This window comes from Rana temporaria, chromosome 1 (assembly GCF_905171775.1).
Source record: "Rana temporaria chromosome 1, aRanTem1.1, whole genome shotgun sequence".
NCBI classification, from domain to species: Eukaryota; Metazoa; Chordata; class Amphibia; order Anura; family Ranidae; genus Rana; species Rana temporaria.
This window is the reverse complement of record NC_053489.1, coordinates 191,986,391-192,006,901: the sequence shown is the minus strand read 5'-3', so window position 1 is coordinate 192,006,901 and position 20,511 is coordinate 191,986,391. Positions and strand designations below refer to the sequence as shown.

At 39.9% G+C, this 20,511-nt stretch overlaps 1 protein-coding gene across 1 annotated transcript in view; it reads left to right on the top strand.

Moving 5' to 3' along the window:
• Nucleotides 1–20,511, top strand: part of TMEM132D (transmembrane protein 132D) — a 1,355,124-nt gene that overhangs the window by 873,587 nt on the left and 461,026 nt on the right. The gene's annotated exons all lie outside the window — the stretch shown is intronic.

The window sequence follows — 20,511 nt, the reverse complement described above, 5'->3', positions numbered from 1 at the left end:
CTGCCATTGATGTTGTCCCTTCCATGCTGCGCTTCACGAGCGGTTCAAGCCTCAGTTTCAGATCGCTTAACTACAGGGTAGTTTTCCCGATCACGATTGCAGACTGACAGCGGTGAGAGCCGGCGGTGAGGTGGACAGTCTATGTGCACAGCTTTACCACAGATGCCTGTATACTTACAGTAGATATGCCTATTTTAATCGTCAACCATGTGAGTTGCTAAATGTTGTACCTTCATTAGATCTAACCATATTACTACACTTAGGCCCCGTACACACGACCGAGTTTCTCGGCAGAATTCAGCCAGAAACTCGATCGGAGCCGTATTCTGCCGAGAAACCCGGTCGTGTGTACAGTTTTGGCCGAGGAAACCGACGAGGAACTCGTCGAGCCAAATAGGGAACATGTTCTCTATTTCCTCGTTGGTCAATGAGGAAACTTGGCTCGCCGAGATCCTTGGCGGCTTCACAAGGAACTCGACGAGCAAAACGATGTGTTTTGCCCGTCAAGTTTCTCGGACGTGTGTATGGGGCCTGAGAGGCGCCTCTCTTCTCTTTTATACTCTGTAGCTCTTGCTGGATTTTGCTTCTAATCGCCTTGTGGAGGCTGTCATTTGTGGATCAACATTTTATGGTTACACAACCTATCACATTTCTATAATCTTTTTATATGGACTGTAAACCCAAGGACTTACGAATAAATGATCGTGGAACCTTATGGGGAACTTTGCTTTGATTACAAGTATGTTTCCGGAACAAATTATGCTTGCAATCCAAGGTTTTACTGTACTTAGATTCTGTGTTTGTATTATCTTTTCAGTCCAATCTTGCAGAGTTCTATTAACCCCTGGTTTGTGTTCCAGTAGATGGTGGTAGTCATAAAGCTGGTAGTTGTCTGTGTGGGTAGGATTCCGGTAGATTTCAAAGTGCTACCATCCTACTTGACACTTAACACACAGTCCAAAAAAGGTCATTTGTAATTTGTCTTTCCCTATAAACTTTGTTTTTCTCTGGTGAATTTGTTGGGTTAATTTATTAAAGACAAATAGGCTGTGTAAATAAGTACTTTTCTCTTACCTTTGCAAAAATACCCATTTATGTGCAAGGAAAAAAAAATATTTTCGCTTTCACATGACTGGATGATGAAAGTCAGCAGAACATCATCTGATTCATTAAGCTTAGAGAATATCCCCTTGCAAAGAAAAAATCCTATTGAAAAGTAAACCTTTTGCCTTTAATAAATCAACCCCTATGTGTTCATTAAATGCCTGCACTTCAGACTATTTTTTTTTTAACCATGCATTGCCCACATAACTGCCTCAGTAAGGTTGATTTACAAAAGGCAAATAGGCTGTTGACTTAAAGGGGTTGTAAAGGTACATTTTTCCCCCTAAATAGATTCCTTTTCCTTAGTGCAGTTCTATTTAACTTACCTCATCCTTTGATTTTGTTTTTAAATGTCCTTATTTCTTTTGAGAAATCCTCACTTCCTGTTCTTCTGTCTGTAACTCCACACAGTAATGCATGGCTTTCTTCCTGGTGTGGAGTGTCGTGCTCACCCCCTCCCTTGCACTACAGGAGAGTCAGGATGCCCACTAACACACAGCTCCTTTCTCTATCTGCAACGTAGAGAGCGTCCTGACTCTCCTGTAGTCCAAGGGAGGGGGCGAGCACGACACTCCACACTAGGGAGAAAGCCACGCATTACTGTGTGGAGTTATAGACAGAAGAACAGGAAGTGAGGATTTCTCAGAAGAAATATGGGCATTTAAAAGCAAAATTAGAAGGATGAGGTAAGTGAAGGAGGACTGCACTAAGGTAAAGGAAGCTATTTACGGAAAAAAAAATTGTACCTTTACAACCCCTTTAACAAAATGAATTTTTACTTTGCAAGATAATTTTTCTTTAGGTTAGTGAGTTAGGCAAAGCTCTACGGACTTTCATCATCCAAACATGTGCAAGCAAATCAACTGTTTTTAAAAATGGCTTGCTTGGGATTGGGTATTGTTTGCAAAGTAAATTTACATCACACTAACTAAGCTAAGTGTTTGTTTGTTTTTTCCTAAATAGTTCAAGGCTCTTCTTAACCATCTCAGTGTACAGGTTATTTGTAAAAGGTTTCTGGCACTCCTTAGAGCTGAGAAAATGACTTATTTGAGTAGCATAACATCATCATCATTAGACAACATGTCCACTTAAATATAACAAACTATTATTAGCTGACTTGAATAAATAGTAGATAGTAAAACAGAGATCCATTTCAGGTAGTGAATAAGTAATAATTAATGGTCATGGAGATAAAGCATCTAATCATTGGGGGAAAGGTTGAAATATTAAATATCAATATGTTGTATATTTGCAAATTGAACAATATGATAGGCATATGCATTCGTTTTCGTCCAAATGCATTTTCGTCCGAATTTCAGGGATTTACGTGTTCATTTTAACAAACAATAACGAACGCACAGAATCTGAAATCCAAAAGATCTGAACTAAAAAAATGCTTTATTTTCGTATCATTGCGACAGCAGCTCGATATAGATAGAAGATTCGACATGACAGTGACAATAACGTTCTGTGTCTATCGAACTTGGGGTTGAATGTGCCTAACTCTACTAGTCCAAGATTATTCGACCTAGAGAGAAAAGATTTGACATTATAGAGACATAAAGATTAGACGAAGCAACTAAAAACCTACGATCGCCGCGAGCGGACAATTACGGTCAAAGGCTCTGCCCATAGGCTATAGAAGAATTCTAATGTTGTTTGACTAATAATAATAATAATAATAATAATAATAATTAATAAATATAATTATTACTAGTCATACAACTTTAGAATTCTACTATAGCTTGTGGGCGGAGCATTCAACTGGAAATGTAAGATCGTGGCGTCATACAGTTTAGCTGCTTCATCAAATCTTCTTAGAACATCCGACAGACGCCATAAGCCTTCAATTGATGGATTCGACCTTAATTCATTTGGATTTTCGAATTAATGCATTTTAAAAAAACAAAACAAGAAAAAAATGGGTAATAGCCCATAGTAAAATCTGAGGTACAGCTTGGAGATATATAAGATGTGAAAAAATGTCCTTGAGGTAACATTCTAGGGCAGAATGGGGTGCATATTAAGGGTAAGACATTTGGAAAAGGTAGGGTATGTGGAGACAACTTTCTAAATGAAGTGCAGGGAAACCTCCTCATCAGGACAAAGACAGCATGAAGGTTTCTTTCTGTTCCCTCTAAAAATTTTAAATTGTTGTCTCTCCTCATGTGATGATCACGACTTGGGTTTAAACCCAAGTCATTTACTAAAAAGTTATTCTTGGATTTCACCAAAATTTTAAGTGGTTGCCACTGCAAGATCCAATCAGGCAGGTGTGATAGTGTGCTAAACGTACTGCCTATCAAGTATTGTAAATGCCATAAACATACATGGACAAAATACAAGAAAAAGTTATGAACTGACACAGCACCAGTGACAAGCATCCATCCCGGGTATATACATGCAAATGCAAAAAAACTGTGGTCATGGGACTTTGAGTGAGACGAGTCACTACATCAAGTAAAGGTGCAAAAAGTATATAAAGTAAAAAAAAATTATTGTACAGACAAGAAAAAATATTTTCAAAATTCATGATACAATCAAAACTAATTCCATAAAGAACTGACATGCATAAATTAAAAAATTGTATGATTTCATATTGAAGATATGTGATGGCATAAATAGACCATAGATCTAGGTAGAGAATCCCACCCCAGCGTCAGATGGAACAGACAATACATCCCCGAATCGCTGCATCAATTGACATCATGAGCGGGGCATGTAAGCATGGCGCCAATGCTTGGGAGTACACTGCACACCCACACCCCAGCAGGGATAGGGTGGGGAGGTGCTGCCACACAACGCAACCCCATAAAAAGACAGAAATAGGACAACCCCGCCCCCACTGGGCTATAAACTAACTAGGTAAAAACACTGAACAAGAAAAAGAAGAAAAATAAAAACTGAAAAGTGTAGGTTTGGCAGTCAGAATCAGGAATGTGTAAATGCAATCAAAAAATATGCACGTAAAGAGTATAAATAATCTAATCAATAAAGGTGGTGTGGCAGTTCAAAAAAACGCTGCGATGCGGGGATGTATTGTCTGTTCTATCTGATGCTGGGGCGGTTCACAGCGGACTGATCATTCGTCACTTCCGCGTCCTCCCCTCTGATCGTATCTTGCATTACGTTGGTGGGGGCATGCCCTAAGCCTTGGGTATTTACAGCCGAGGCTGACCAGTCCATCATTTGACCCGTCTTCATCATCACAGCGACATGTTATACCAGGTTATCCCTTCACATTATACATGCATTTTTTGGATATATCACTTGTTTTATTGCTCACCATTTTAACTTATTTTGTTTTCATGAGCACACATTCACCTTTGGCCTCATTGGTCTGCTTATTGTTTGGTCACCAATACTGATATTCACCCATGCTTCTTTCATCATATTTTGTACTTTTACTGCTGCTGGATGCTGTGGTTTCCTTCTTCCCCTTTCCCACTTTGGTCACGTTTTTGACACATCCTTTACCCATATATATCCGCACACTCTCCTTGCATTCATGTACTTATATTTCTCATTTATATATTTTTTCTACATATATATTATGACACGTCATTATATTTTCAGAGGGATGCAGACTTTTATACATGTTTTCCATTCTTCACATACATAATCAAATATGGTATCTGGTCTCGGTTTCTGGCTGTTCCACCGGCTTAATGTGCATGCCCTCACCTCAGCCTCGGAGTTAACACTTCATTGTATACCCCCCTGTCTCTATTCCAGCAGCTGGGCTATTATACATGTTCCATTAGCTGACATGTACGTGTTTAGATCTCTTGTTTTTATTTTATTTATTTTTTTCCTTATTACAGAGATTCCCCATTAATACATCATTTTTTATAGATATCATTGACAGCCCACTCCTGATGAGAGGATGAATCCTCAAAATGCGTAGAGTGTTTTCTTGCCACTACAGTTTGAATCTTTACCTAGATCTACCATGTATTTGCTTATTTATGCCATCATATATCTTCAATATGAAATCATACACATTTTTAAATGTATGCATGTCAGTTCTTTATGGAATTAGTTTTTATGATTGTATCATGTATTTTGAAAATAGTTTTTCTTGTCTGTTCAATAAATACATTTTTACTTTATATACTTTTTATACATGGACAACATACTGTGTAGCCAGCACTGTCAGTAATTTATGGCCAGACTCAAAGGACATTTTAAATTACCCAGAACCCTCTCTTCTTGCCTCCCCCTTGCTTTTGGGATAACCAGGCTGCAGTGAAAATTACAGACCTGTAACTTGATGGGATTTTGCAGTGACATTGCATTATTAGAAACTGAATAAACAATTATTACAAGAAATATTTTATTGATATTATAAATACACATAAAACCCAAACATGCCAACTGCCAGCCAAGCTTCATTTAGTAGTTATTACTGACTGCTAAAGAAGCCCACAACCATATTTTTGCTGTGTAATTGGGCATGGTACTATGCCAGTGGGTATTCAAATAATTTTTATATTGCCATTTGTTTTATTATTATGACCTTGGTATTTTGGCTAAAGCATGCAGCTCAAAACTCTGTGATCTGTTGAGCAAGTTCACCTGAAAAATGTAGGCTTGCCATCTGTTCATGCTGTTACTGATGTTTACAGCTGTTGAAACAGCAGTATATTCTAGATTACAAAATATGACTCACCAAGGTGCTTGCAACACAAGCAAAATTCTATTACTCACAAAAATGCTAATTATTGGCTTAGAAATAGGATATGTTTATTCAGTGTACAATGCAATAAATATTTACAATTTTGAAAAGGGAACAGGAATGATCACTAGGCTTTCAGTAGTAATGTATTTAGAACAACTTGCAGCACTTACAGTCATTTAAAATTACCAGTAGCATTTGATAGCAAATACAGAATTGAGTCTGTAATAGTAGTATGGTAAAGCCAGGGGCAGCACCAGCCATTTTCTTTTTTTTTTTATGTTTCTGAAATACTTTCAAAACCTATACACAGTACAAAATAATCCAAAACCTTCCCCACTACACCAGTGGGAGTCTTTCCGACAGTGGCTCTGTGGGACAGGGATGCAAAGATATGGAGACATCAGCCCACCGGCTGTAAAAGCAGCTTTTACAGAACCCTCGCCCCCAAGAGCAAGAAACCTCAGGTTTTACTTATGTGAAAACTCAAATTACATTGACAGGTATCCCAGTCTGACATTCTACTGGCCTGGCTGCATCCATGGGCTGGGAGCTTCATCCGTCTGCTATCTTTCCCCTTCCTTAAATCATTCCACAGTATCCGCCCACTACAAATCTCATCTCTGGTGGGAAAAACCTATTCTTCATGCAAAAACAGTGTGTGTGCTCTAACTTTGGAACACAGGCTAATGCCATTGAATTACCAGCATCGCTCTGTGTCAAGGCTGTACCCACATCTTGTAAATATGCAGTAAAGCCCCGTATGTGCAGAGACTAGGGGTGCAACGGATCAAAAAACTCACGGTTCGGATCGTTCCTCGGATCAGGAGTCGCGGATCGGATCATTTTTCGGATCGGCAAAAAAAAAAAAAATATCCCCCACTGTAATATCCACATGTCCCCCCCCCACCAACTATAGTACCCCCTCGGTGCAGACACCCCCCTCCTCTCGGTACAGTGACCCCCCCTCCTCTCGGTACAGTGACCCCCCCTCCTCTCAGTACAGTGACCCCCCCTCCTCTCAGTACAGTGACCCCCCTCCTCTCGGAGTACAGTGACCCCCCCCCTCCTCTCGGAGTACAGTGACCCCCCCTCCTCTCGGAGTACAGTGACCCCCCCTCCTCTCGGAGTACAGTGACCCCCCTCCTCTCGGAGTACAGTGACCCCCCTCCTCTCGGAGTACAGTGACCCCCCTCCTTGGAGTACAGTGACCCCCCTCCTTTTAGTACAGAGACCCCCCTTCTTTTAGTACAGTGACCCCCCTTCTTTTAGTACAGTGACCCGGGCCCCCCTTCTTTTAGTACAGTGACCCCCTCTGCTCTCAATACAGTGACTGACCCCCCCCAGCTAGTACCGACAGACACTCCCCGAGCGTGGGCTCCTCCTCTGTGGGTGTAAACAGAGGAAGGCCGCCGCCGGGTGTACAAAGATGGCCACGGCTCCGGAGCTAGGCCGAAGCCGCGGCCTTTGCTAATGTTACGGCGGCGGCTCCGGAGCTAGGCCGAAGCCGCGGCCTTTCCTAGCGTTATGGTCGCGGCTCCGGAGGTAGGCCGAAGCCGCGGCCATAACATTAGGAAAGGCTGCGGCTTCAGCCTAGCTCCGGAGCCGCCCCCGTAACATTGAAAAGGCCGCGGCTTCGGCCTAGCTCCGGAGCCGTGGCAATCCGCGGATCACAGTGTGTTCCGATCCGACGGGGGTGACCCGTTCGGATCACGGATCAACTGTGATCCGTTGCACCCCTAGCAGAGACCAAAGGCCCATCACTCCAAACGCCAGGGGAACCATCCACTGCTGCAACTAAAGGAACATGACCCTTGAATAAATATAAAGCAAAATAAATATATCATCATACAACTATCATACAGTCATCCACAAACTAGACTGTGCATACACCACACAAATCTAAAACAAGAAAAAAAAACATATAAACATATACAAGAGTCTGATTGTTGATTGAGGATGAAAAGGTGGAAGATAATTTATATGTAACACCTAGAGTTGTACAAAAGCTTTTCCAAAATTTAGAGGTAAACTGTATACCTTTGCCAGACATAATTTTCCATGTGATGGAATTCCATATTCCACCTGATTCCATGTAGTCTGAGGCCGTGTACACACGGTCGGTCAAAACCGATGGAAACAGACTGAAGGTCCGTTTCATCGGTCCAAACCGATAGTGTGGGCCCCATCGGTCCGTTATCCTTCGTTCCAAAAATTTAGAACTTGCTTTAAAATTGAACCATGTGACGCCTAACCGATAGGTCAAAACCGACGGTTAGTATGCAAAAGCATTGGTTAAAAACCTGCGCATGCTCAGAATCAAGTCGACGCATGCTTAGAAGCATTGAACTTAATTTTTCTCAGCACGTCGTTGTGTTTTACGTCACCGCGTTGGACTCGTTTTTTTAACTGATGGTGTGTAGGCACATCAGACCATCAGTCTGCTTCATCGGTTAACCGATGAGAACGGTCCGAAGGACCGACCATGTGTACGCGGCCTAAGTATTTGAATCGACTTTGGTACCCTCTTTGTTGAGATAACATCACACATCTTAATGAGAAGGTCAATGACTACTAAAATAGTGGTTTTCCCTTTAGTGTGAGGTAGAGCTACACAATTCTGGGTAATCTGCTTAGAAGATGGATCAACATTCTCTCACGATTCTTGCGGTGTAACATCTTTTTTCACATTAAACAAAAAAATTGGGCTAACTTTACTGTTTTATTTTATTTTTTTTATTCATTGAAGTGTATTTCTTCCCAAAAAATGGTGTTTAAAAGACCGCTTTGCAGAGATAGTGTGACATAAAATATTGCCATTTTATTCCCTAGGGTCTCTGCTAATATATATAATGTTTAGGGGTTCCAAGTAATTTTCTAGCAAAAAATACTGATTTTAACTTTGTAAGAAAAGAAAGTGTCAGAAAAAGGTTAATGCCACGTACACACAACCGTTTTTCATGACGAGAAAAAGCTATTTTTTTAATTGGTCGTGAAAAACGGTCGTGTGTATGCTCCAGAGCATTTTTCTCTACGTGAAAAATGGGCGTTAAAAATTTAGAACCTGTTCTATTTTTTCTCGTCGTTTTTCACGTCATTCTTTTTCACGTCGTGAAAAATGGTCATGTGTACGCTTTAACGAGGGGGAAAAACGTGCATGCTCAGAAGCAAGTTATGAGACGGGAGCGCTCGTTCTGGTAAAACTAGCGTTTGTAATGGAGATAGCACATTCGTCACGCTGTAACAGACTGAAAAGCACAAAACTTTTACTAACACGCGGTAACACAAAATCAGCAAAAGCAGCCCAAAGGGTGGCGCCATTCAAATGGAACTTCCCCTTTATAGTGCCGTTGTACGTGTTTTTGTACGTGTTGTACGTCACCGCGCTTTTCTGAAGCATTTTTTTTCAGGATCGTATGTATGCAAGGCAGGCTTGAGAGGAATCACGTTGAGAAAAACATTGTTTTTTCCATGAAATGAATGACGTGTGTACGCAGCATAAGACTTTAAGTGGTTAAACTTCCTGCATTTACACACAGAAGTTTATCCCCTTGATCTAAGAAGGAGGAGTTACAATGTTTCTAGTTCTCTACTAGCAAGGACAATGTGGTTAAAAACTTGGCAGACTGCCCAGTTTTTTTTCTTTTGACAGCTGAGTGAGCAGAGAAGTCTCTACACTCGTTTCATGAAATAAACTCTGTAATAGAGATTGTAAGGGGGGTTAAATCGAGATCACGATTTTTTAGGGATTAATTGTATAGCTCTAGTGTGAGGTAGATGAGAGGTAGATGAACGTAAAAAATCCCTACGGTTAGGTTTTGACTTGGAGTAGTTGGAGTAAACCCAGAGGAAATAATTGTGTGTCTTATATTGTGCACAAGTCAGACATGAGGCAATATAGTTCTTGACATATTTTTGTAACCGGGCCACCAAAGCGAACATGATAAAAGTTTTTCAGTCTTTGAGACCCGAAATGCCTTGCAAGTTTAGAGACCTGAACCAGTTTGGAGACCTCTACTTGAGCAGATTCAAGCACATATAGGCAATAGAATTGAATCCAAAAGCTGTTCATAAAGGTAAGGTTAATGTTTTTAGAAGGGTGGTTGAGGAGTGGGTTATTGTAGCCATTTTTAAGTAGGGTCAAGAATGCTTTGGACTTTGTGGCTCCTAGGAAATTTGTTTGGGACAGTCAGGGTTACATTTCTGGAAGTGCTCAGACAAAATCTTCGATAAGGCATTTGCTTTTCCATTTCTTGCATTTCCATTTCTGCACAAGTCCATCATCTTTGTGCAGAGGACATCTTTTGGCAGAACTGATCAATTAAAAAAAGTTATGATCAATGATTACAGTCCCAGGATTATTGACCCATTCCAGCAGATGTCTCCATTCAGGAAAGGCCAATTATTCTTTACGTTTCAGCTGAAGACATCAAACAAGAGAAGTAAGCACAAGGGGCCAAATCCTCAAAAGAGATACGCAGGCGGATCTGCTGTTCCGCCTGCGTATCCCTGTGCCTATCTTTGGAACTGATCCACAGAAGCAGTTTTCCAAAGATAGGCAGAAGACCCTGACATCTGTAAGAGACTTACACTGTTGGATCTTAGGATGCAGTACCGCATCCGCCGCTGGGGGCATTTTGTGTCGAAATGCCGCCTAGCGTATGCAAATTAGGACTTACGGCGATCCACAAAGCTTTTCAGCTTCGTTTTTTCGCCGTAAGTTTTAGTTTGCATGTGTAAAATTAGGGCTGCTTTTACAAGGTGTAAACTGTTTACACCTTGTAAAAGTAGACCCTTCTTCCTCGCGACGCGTTTTTTTTTTTATTTTGAAATTTTTTTTTTCGCCGTATCTTCTTTTTTTCCCGACGCAACTTTTTTACCCGGCGCGATCCTCAAAACTCGGCGTATCGTAAAAACACGCGATGCACGTCGGGAAAAATGACGTCACGGGCGTGCGCAGTACGTCCGGCGCGGGAGCGCGCCTAATTTAAATGGGAATCGCCCATTTGTATTTGGAACGCCTTGCGCCGGACGGAGTTAAGTTGCACTGCCGAAAATTTCCAGGTAAGTGCTTTGAGGATCGGCACCTAACTTGGGAGATTTGCGGCAGTGTAACTTAACTCGGAAAAGTTAAGTTAAGCACGTTTTTTGAGGATTTGGCCCCGGGATCTTGCCTCATACTCACTGAGAAAGAATGGTTTCCAGAGAAGAATTTGAAGCATCCAGAAGGCAGTTTGAGATTATGATGTGGATGTGTTGAGTGAAAAGTCTTTAGTTTGCTAAGAAGAAAACTGTGCCTTTGGTGACTAAGGATGAGTTGAGTGTTCATTCAGAATGTTTGCTGTGCAGATGTTTAAAATAAATGCTGAATGTTTCCTGCTTTAAATGATTGGTAAGAAAGCAGAAGGTACCTAATCCTGTCATGCCCTTAGAAATCACTGACATCACACAGCCCCATTTGCTTACATGCCTAGGAATCCCTGGACACGTAAGCAAAGGGGCAGTAATGGGAGAGTGATATCCTTGTGTTATGGTTGTTTTTTTCTTTTCGCCTGGTGTTGTTCATCATGATTAATAAGGATCGTACAACATACACTGCTGACCAACGTGATGGATGATGAATTTATATTGTGGGACATTTTTTGTCAAAACATGTGTGTTTTTATTTACTGTTTACTCCTTTGTCAATGAATAGGGGCCAGTATCTGGGTGCCTCCTTATTGTTAACGGGGCTTCCAGATTCCAATTTCTTAAGACCCCTCTGTTACTCCTTACCAGGTGCTTTGCCATGGGGTTCACCGTGGCAAAGAACCCTCCCATTTTGAGGGTATGTGACCTGGCAAAGGTTAGGAGGCTGGGCACATGCTCAGCTTAAGAGTCTTTAGATTAGATTTAGTTACAGATTTATGGGGGCACTAATTTGTTTTGTTTTTTCTTGCAAGGGGTTCCCACTTAAAATTATACCAGTTACAAAGGGTCTAGTATGGAATTTGGTGGGAGGTGGGCATTTTTTTGTAATTTTTGCTGTAAGATATACTACTTCCAAAATGACATTTATGTTGAGAAAAAAACAAACACATTAAAACTGCCAGTAAAAAATTGCCAGTAATTGTCATTTTACTGCTGTCTTCTTTTATTTTTGTAAAAACTACATAAAGTCCACCCTAAAAGGTCTCCCAAATTACTTTTTACAATGGGGTGTGTTCCCTACTGTTTTACAGAAAAAAGGCTGTCAGGGAATTGTAATTTACTGACATTGTCTTTGTAAATGTCAGTTATACTGTAGTAGGTTGCATACATCCTACAGATTCACAGGCAGGTAAATTAATTGGCCATTTTTAATGTTTCACTTTAAGCATTATTAAAATCACTGCTCCTAGCAGAATTTAACGTTTTCTTCATTCGCATTATGTCCCCCAGGCCAACGCCCTTTCCTCTATTCCAATTGATTGACAAATCCCTGGCCTATTAGCTAAGAAAATGGCTATTATTAATTTTACAAGTGTGGTTCCTACTGTTTCCAATGTAACCCAAGACATGGATTTGGGTTTGATCAAACTCACATTTCTCCAATTTGTTGCAAAGGTAATTCTCCCTAAACTGTCCTCAAAATAATATGAAAAAATAAGAATGTAATCCTTATAAGCAGTAACAAACTGATCTAAAAATATCTAGCAGCACATCCTTGGTAAAATATCATGTAAAGTGATACCGCGCTCAAGAAAAATACATCAAACATAAAAACACAAATATCCAAAAATGACTGTGATGTCAAAAAGGAGTAACCAGTAAAAATGAATGAAGACAAATAATAATAATAATCACTGAGGATTGAAAAAGTGCCTAGAACGTGGTCACTTAAAGAAGGCAAGTGCATAAAACGAGTGGTGAGTGGAAAGAAAATTATATAAATATATATAAATACATATATAGCACTAAACCAGTGTCCGTAATATATGTGAACATAAATGAAAATAAAGTCCGCTTGGGTGAAAAAAAATATATATAACGAATGTCTGTCTTCAGATGGCCAGTAATAGACTGGTAATGGTTTCAGGAATGATCCATAAAAGATGGTACACAATAATAAGTACTCTGGAACGATGAGGAATCCTCCCACCAGTCTCCCAGAACTCCCACCTTTAATGGAATGGTAATAGGCATAAATGGGTCTCTACTGGATCTGCCTCAAGTTTCCATTCTCTCTTTCTCACCTTCCATTAACCGTTCGGTCTCCAGCTGGTACAGCTCTCCTGGTTTGGAGTGATTAATGCCTCCCCATACAGGGCAATAAAGTCTCAATATGTGTCACAGTGATGTAGGGAAGAGAAAAAGGAAGAACAAGGGCCTCCAATAATGTAATACCGTAAAATAAGTTAAGTTTAATAGCTAAAATCATAAAAGATGAAAAGAATTAGCAAAGCAACTAAAAACGACATTCCAGACGCCTTCTCACATCAATTCTGGTCACTTCCGGTGTGCTTGCATGCCCTACGTCGTTACGTCACGCACCTTGTGATTTCATCAGCCCTGATATCACTTTTCATATTATTTACTGTTGGTGCACAGTGAGCACTATTTAGATATCGCTGCTAAGATATCAACACACCCCTTTAATTATTCACTATGTACTCACAGTAGCGTGAGAGAACATCACCCACTTTAGATTTATCCTTGGTAAAATGTTGAAATTTTGTGGGGGCATTGAAAAGGCCAAATGCTATGATTAACGACTTAAAACGTTCATTACAATATTGTTTACAATGAGCAAAAGTAAAAGTTATAGTCCATGTCCCCCAGTTGATAGAACGAGTGGAAAACCAAGGGATGCCAAGAATGACAGGGAAATTGGGTGATGCATTCAGCTCAAGGCTGATGCCGTGTACACACGACCGTTTTTCAGGTTCTAAAAAATGAAGTTTTTAAGGGTCTAGAAAAAACAAAGTTTTTTTCAACCCGATCATTAAAACGGCCTTGCCTACACACGATCGTGAAAAAAAATGCTCTAGCAAAGTGCGGTGACGTACAACACGTACAACACGTACAACGCCACTATAAAGGGGAAGTTCCATTCGGATTACGCCACCCTTTGGGCTGCTTTAGCTGATTTTGTGTTAGTAAAAGACGATTTGCGCTTTGGAATGAGGGACAAATGGATTTCATTCCAGAAGAGGGACAGGCACTCTAAATAAGGGACAACTAGAAACTATGCCGTAGGCTACAACTCTGTGTTGTGTTTTCTCTGCATTTCCAGACTTGCTAAAAACCCATCAGAAAATAGTCTAGTGTTACCTGTGGCAACAGATGTTGGAACAAACAAAGCACAGGCCTGGTAAACGATATAAAACGGTGCTCCCCTCCCTCTGTCCTCTGACACGCTTGGCTCGTGTATTAGGCGGAAAAACTAGAAGACTATCAGATGAGCCGAACTAGGGGGCGGGACCTTGCACACAGACCCAGCTCCATGACATACGATACGAGCGCCGGAGGACAGAAGGATGGGAGCGCTGCAATCGCCGCTTAAAATGGCCCCAGGGCCAGTTCGGCCCTGCTCCTGGCTCTCCCTGGCTATTCCGGGGGGGGGGGCAAATGACCCCCCTTGCCCTGTGGAGCGGACGCCCATGTTAGGAGTCGCTACTTGTTTTTAATTTGTTTAGAAAACTCTTGGCAGAACAGAATCTTGTGTGTTGCTGGATTCCAAGTGGAATCTGCAATTTAGCAGTGTGATCAGCAACAGATCATTTACTCTGCCACAAACTGCAACTTAGCTTTGGCAGTAGTACAGAAGTTTGAATCATCAAAAACTTGATTAATTGCAGTTACAAACTTATCATTCATGCAGGATCACACGGCCCTGTTCCACATAGAGGGGGGCCCAAGCTAGGCCTACCTCATTTAGGAGGTTAATAATTAACAATACATTTCTTCTCAGAAATAAATGCAGTAGGGGGCATCTTAAGGTATATATTACATGGTCTAAGAAAACGTATGTAATGGTGGCTGTCCCCATTGAATTTAAGTGGTGGAAGCATATTTGCAATTTATGTATACTTTCATACCCAGATTGTGACTCTACTCTACTGCAGGCTAACAGGCTTTCCTGAACACATAAGTAGCAAGTGCATGCTGTAATGGAGTAGAAAGAAGGGCTCTTTTAGGAGGCATAAAGCCTAGCATGTGATTGTATAATTAGAAATTGTAGAAATTACAAATATTAAGATGGAAACAGAGCACTTGATGATTGTAATGTTGTTGCATAGGAGGCAGGGTGGCTTCTGAAATGGGCAGCCTTTCCATTGAGTATGCTGTCTTTGCCTTCTGCAATGTGTATAGTTGGGATTTTCCAGAGTGCTAGTATTGATGCTATCACTAGTTGTTGCTCTGTGTTCTGCAACTTTATTTTGGTAGCATCGTACAAAAATATCATCACTGTGTGCAAAGTATTCTGGCACATAATTAGGAATGTTGTACAGATTATGAAATGCCATGTCAGTAGAAAAGATCAGCATACCCAACAACACCAAGCCCATTTTCTTATTTTTCCTTCCCCTTTTTACATCTCTTTGCTTCCGGTCTACTTCCCGTACCCACACAGCATCACTATCACTCACACAGTCTGCATGTAATCAGCATGTCAATTAACTGTGATAAAAGGCAAGAGATTAATCCTAAAAAACAGTATAGAAACATGGTGTTGGTTTCTCTGGTACTTCTGCCTGGGCTCACTGTTTCTGTCAACAATGTTGTACTCTTCCTTTTTCACCTCCCGCTTCATACATTGTCCACATTTCACCATGGAGCTGCTAAAGAGGTAGTAACATTTTCACCAAATTATCTGCTGTCTACATATTAATTTGGCTAAGATGCTGAACATGTAGTAACTGACATACAAGTTGCTAGCATATCAAGGAAAAAGATTAATGTGAGTCACTTTGAAGGTCAGCAAGGAGTGAGTAATGTCACCCTCACGTCCCCATTTTTAAGTTTCAGGGGACACTTTTCACCTCATACAGAGGCACGAGAAAGAAGAATCGTCCGATAGGGACACTATTTCTGGTGACCCTGGTGACACACCCATCCTACCTCACTTTGGAGGGATTTCCTCTAACTTCCTGTTTCGTCAATGGGACAGGAAGTTAATAAAAATGTCCCCAATGTGACACAGATGGCCATGTAGCCATCAAAACTCACACTGGAGAAGTGGTGGCAATGGCTGCATCAATAAACATGTGGAGTAGGATACAGGGAACATCCCAGTTGCAGAAACTGTTTAATCTGTTTGATCACTGCTAGCCCAAGGCTGTCATATGACATTCTTGACTTTCAGTGGGAATATCTGTGCACCATAAGAATGATCATGGCGGCAGTTCCACCGATTGATCGTTCTTACAGGCGACAGGAGGGCACATGCCCATTCGGTGCTTCTCTGGGCTCTCCCGTGCCATCGGGGACCTGGAAAAAGAATCGACCACTGCCGGATGACAACCATAGAGATTTCCGGTGACCAGATGGTCACCAGTCACCTCTATGACTCGGAGGCCCGGGTGCAACATTATGATGTCACGTCCAGCGATCGCAGCTGGTAAGCATAAGATCAGTCATAAGATCAGTGATTTTTTTTCCGATCTCATGCTTTCCAGCCTGGAGGAGAGATGTTGTGTTGTATACATCTCTCCATACAGAGGACTTATAATGAACCATTACTATTCTAAGGGATGTTTACATTCCTTGTAATGGGAATAAAAGTGATAAAAAAAAATTGTAAAAGAAAGTGTAAAAAAAAATAAAGTAAAATAAAAAACAAATATATATATATATATATATATATATATATTTTTTTTTAAACGTCCCTGTCTCCCATATGTAAACACTGTTCAAACCACACATGTGAGGTATCGCCGCGTGCATTAGAGCATGAGCAATAATTCTAGCACTAGACCTTCTCTGTAACTCTAAACTGGTAACCTGTAAAAATAAATAAAGCGTCACCTATGGAGATTTTTGCGTCTGGAAGTTTGGCGCCATTCCATGAGTGTGCACAATTTTAAAGCATAACATGTTGGGTATCTATTTACTCGGAGTAACATCATCTTTCATATTATACAAAAAACATTACTGTTTCGTTTTTTTTAAATTCATGAATTCCAGAAAAATTGTTGCGCAAATACTGTGCGAGATAAAAAGTTGCAATGGGCGCCATTTTATTTCCTAGGGTGTCTGCTAAATAAACATATATAATGTTTGGGGGTTATGAGTAATTTTTTAGCAAAAAAATTTAGGGCTGTGCAAATTAACTTTTAATTAATCGATTAATCTTTAATTTTTTTGATCGATCAAAATCTTTTTGATCGATTAAAATTCTTTTGATTGGTACTCACCTCTCCGCCGGCTTCTGGGCCTTCAGGGAGTTCCGTCAGAGATCCAGTAACATCACGGACACCGGCGGGGCTTGCCGTGTCCATCTGAAGGGCTCCTTTGCTGTGCCTTCATATCTGCATGCCGGCAAGACCTTCCTATCTGCCACACGCAAGGGCTGTTACACTTTCCTCTATCACTTCCCTCTATCAACCTGGAATTCTACAACCATCCACTGGGAGTTGTGATAGTTCCCTTCACGGGACATCTACATGCCGACGGACTGATGTTAACCTCTCATCTGGATTCAGCAGTGGTATCGTTGTACACATTTTTATACCAGTATCATACTTAGCTACATGTTTTATGACTGCTTTTGTTTCCGTTTGGTATTACTCGCACCTTTTTTACAGTTTATGTAGCTACATCGATTTTATCTTCAGTGCAATATTTTTTTTGTTACCTACTTGAAGACTATACAAGTTTTAATGCTATTCCCATCGAGCGCTGCCTTTGTGTGTTTTTTGTATCCTGCTATCCATTTTTCCAGTTGTTGGGAATCAGCCTGCAAGGAGATCAGCTAAAAGTAGTTGGATCTGTATGTTCATTATAATTAATCGAAATTAATCGATTAATCGATTTTAAAAAAACGATTAATCGAACAGAAATTTTTTGATCAGTAACAGCCCTAAAAAAATTATGATGTTTACGTGTAGGAGAGGAGTGCCAGAATAGGCCCAGTATGGTTAAGGTAGATAGGTAGGAAAAATGTTCAGGTTTTATGTTTGGAATATGTATATGCAATACATGTGATGTACAAAGCCTTTATTTATGCAATCCCCATAAAATAGAACTAAAAGCAGTCACAACATTTCTTGAAAAAATCAAATACCCTTTAGTACAAAACAAATTAATTTTATGGACATTTACATTTGGATCACTACCTCCAAAAACATATGGCCTAAATGGTAGCTAAGTTCTCCTCCTCACTCACCAATTTCTACAGGGGCAGATGAGAAAGGTTGCACATCTTTGAAGATACAAATTTATTTAGATCACACATTTCTTTTTACAAATTAGCATTATAAGGAATATATTTTTTGTTTAGGTGAAGGAGTTAGAATTTCTGTTACAGCTTTTGAACGATAATTATCTTATATTGACGTATATAGAAAATGTGCATAAAGAGAATGTTGTTGTTTTTTATACTATTCTACTGTATATCACATAGAAAGTGGTATAGAAAAATTTAGAATATCCATAACAGAAATTCTTTCTTTTGTGTGAGATCAGGCCACATTAGAAGGTCATCTGTAGGTTGTGAAATAGTTGCTTTTCAATTTATGACATTTTAGAAGTAGCTAAAGATCTATGGGGAGGTTTAAAAAGGATTGTATTTGGCTGTTAAGCTCATCATACAGGTTACAATGTAGTTTTTCAGAACTATGCGAGGCCGTTTAATGTAAATTTAGTGTGGGCTTCTACAATAAAATAGTTGTGTTCAAGCAGACAGCCCACACAAAAACACAATACAAGCGCTCATGAAATCAACTAATAGAAAATAGGGAACAAAACAAAATTCCAAACGGACCACACTCAAATGGCCGCAGCTGCTACCATAAACTTGGTTCACGGACCAATCTAATATCAATAACTGGGTGAAATAATGTACTGCTAAGAGAGAAATCTTAGAAAAAGAATTAAAATTCACCAGGCAGCGCTGGACACATAACACCCGGAATTAGAAGGATAAAATTAATTTCTTGGATGGGAATTTAATTAGAGATGGAGATAGGTTAATCACCAATGTCTATTTTAAGCCGACTGACAGGAACAGTTATCTCCCAATCACCAGTGGACACCATCCACATTGGCTCAATAATATCCCCAAAGGACAAATAATGAGAATAAGGAGAAACTACACGTCTGACACAGACTTTCAATCACAATCCGAGATTATCAAAACTCGGTTTGTTCAAAAGGATTATAATGAGTCGACCTTAAATAAAATCATTAGGGATGTTGGTAGCACGTCAAGATCGGTGTGCCTTGAAAACAAAGAAAAAACAACGAACTCGAAACATGAGTGGGGCTTTATTTCAAATTTCCACGACCAATATAAGGATATTGAGCAGATTTTTAAAGAACATTGGCCCATTCTCCGAATGGACAAGACTTTACAAAGCGTGGTGCCAATTAACCCGGTCTTCATTTATAGAAAGGCACCTAATTTTGGAGACAAAGTGGTGAAGAAGGTCTTAGATCCACCTACCAGACCTACTATGTTTTGGGATTGTGCGGGTTTTTTTGCCTGCAGAAGGTGTAAAACCTGCGCTAAGGTGAATTCACCTATTCAGGGATTGACCGAATTCACATCAACTGGTAATAATTTGAACTTTAAAATTAAGGATTTCATTACATGTAGTACTACTCATGTGGTCTACGTGTTACAGTGCCCATGTAATTTAATGTACGTAGGTCGCACCAAGAGGACATTAAAGAAACGCGTCTCAGAACACATCTATAATATAGAGATTGGCTATAAAGATCATAGCGTTTCCCTCCATTTAAAAAAATTCCATGGCCAAGATCCATCTGGTTTAAAATTTTGGGGCATAGACAGTATTTGTCCAAATTGGAGGGGTTCGGACATGGTGAGAGAAATTTCTAAAAGTGAGACCCGTTGGATATATTCGATGAATACACTCACTCCACACGGCTTAAACGTCGAATTGGATGTGAATTGCTTCATAAGTGACTATTAATTAGCATACATTTGGTATCCTTAGATTTTGATTTGACTTTTTTATACATAATACATCTGTTTTGCATTTTTTGGATATTTTTTGATAATATTAGGAGGGTTTGATATCTTCACGACACCCCTGTTTGTTCAGTTCCTGGCAAATCCAGGTTGACATCAGAACATCACTAATTTATTAATTATTAATGGTTAATATAATTCAGATCTAATACACAGTGGTCGCTGCTCGTATGTCTACTGGAGACTTGTTAAATTATGGCATAATTTAGTGTGACTATAATAAGTTTTCCGGTCATATAGTTCTACAGGATAGTGTCTAACTATCGGTAATATTTAAGCAGTTAAACATTAACTCATTCCCCCTATACGAAGATCAAATGAATTGATTAATTAATTAATTAATCAATTTTTTTATTGTATAATTTTGCAATTTTTTAAAAGTTTAATGTGAAGTTAACCCTCACATCTTTATGATATTTTAATAACATTCTGGTATTTTATCGGTCCCTACATTCTGGCACCGATCCCCCTATAAATAGAAGGGAACAGTTTTTCTTCTTATAAGTGGATTAATAAATTGAACCGGAGGGATATATACAGATTGGTACTG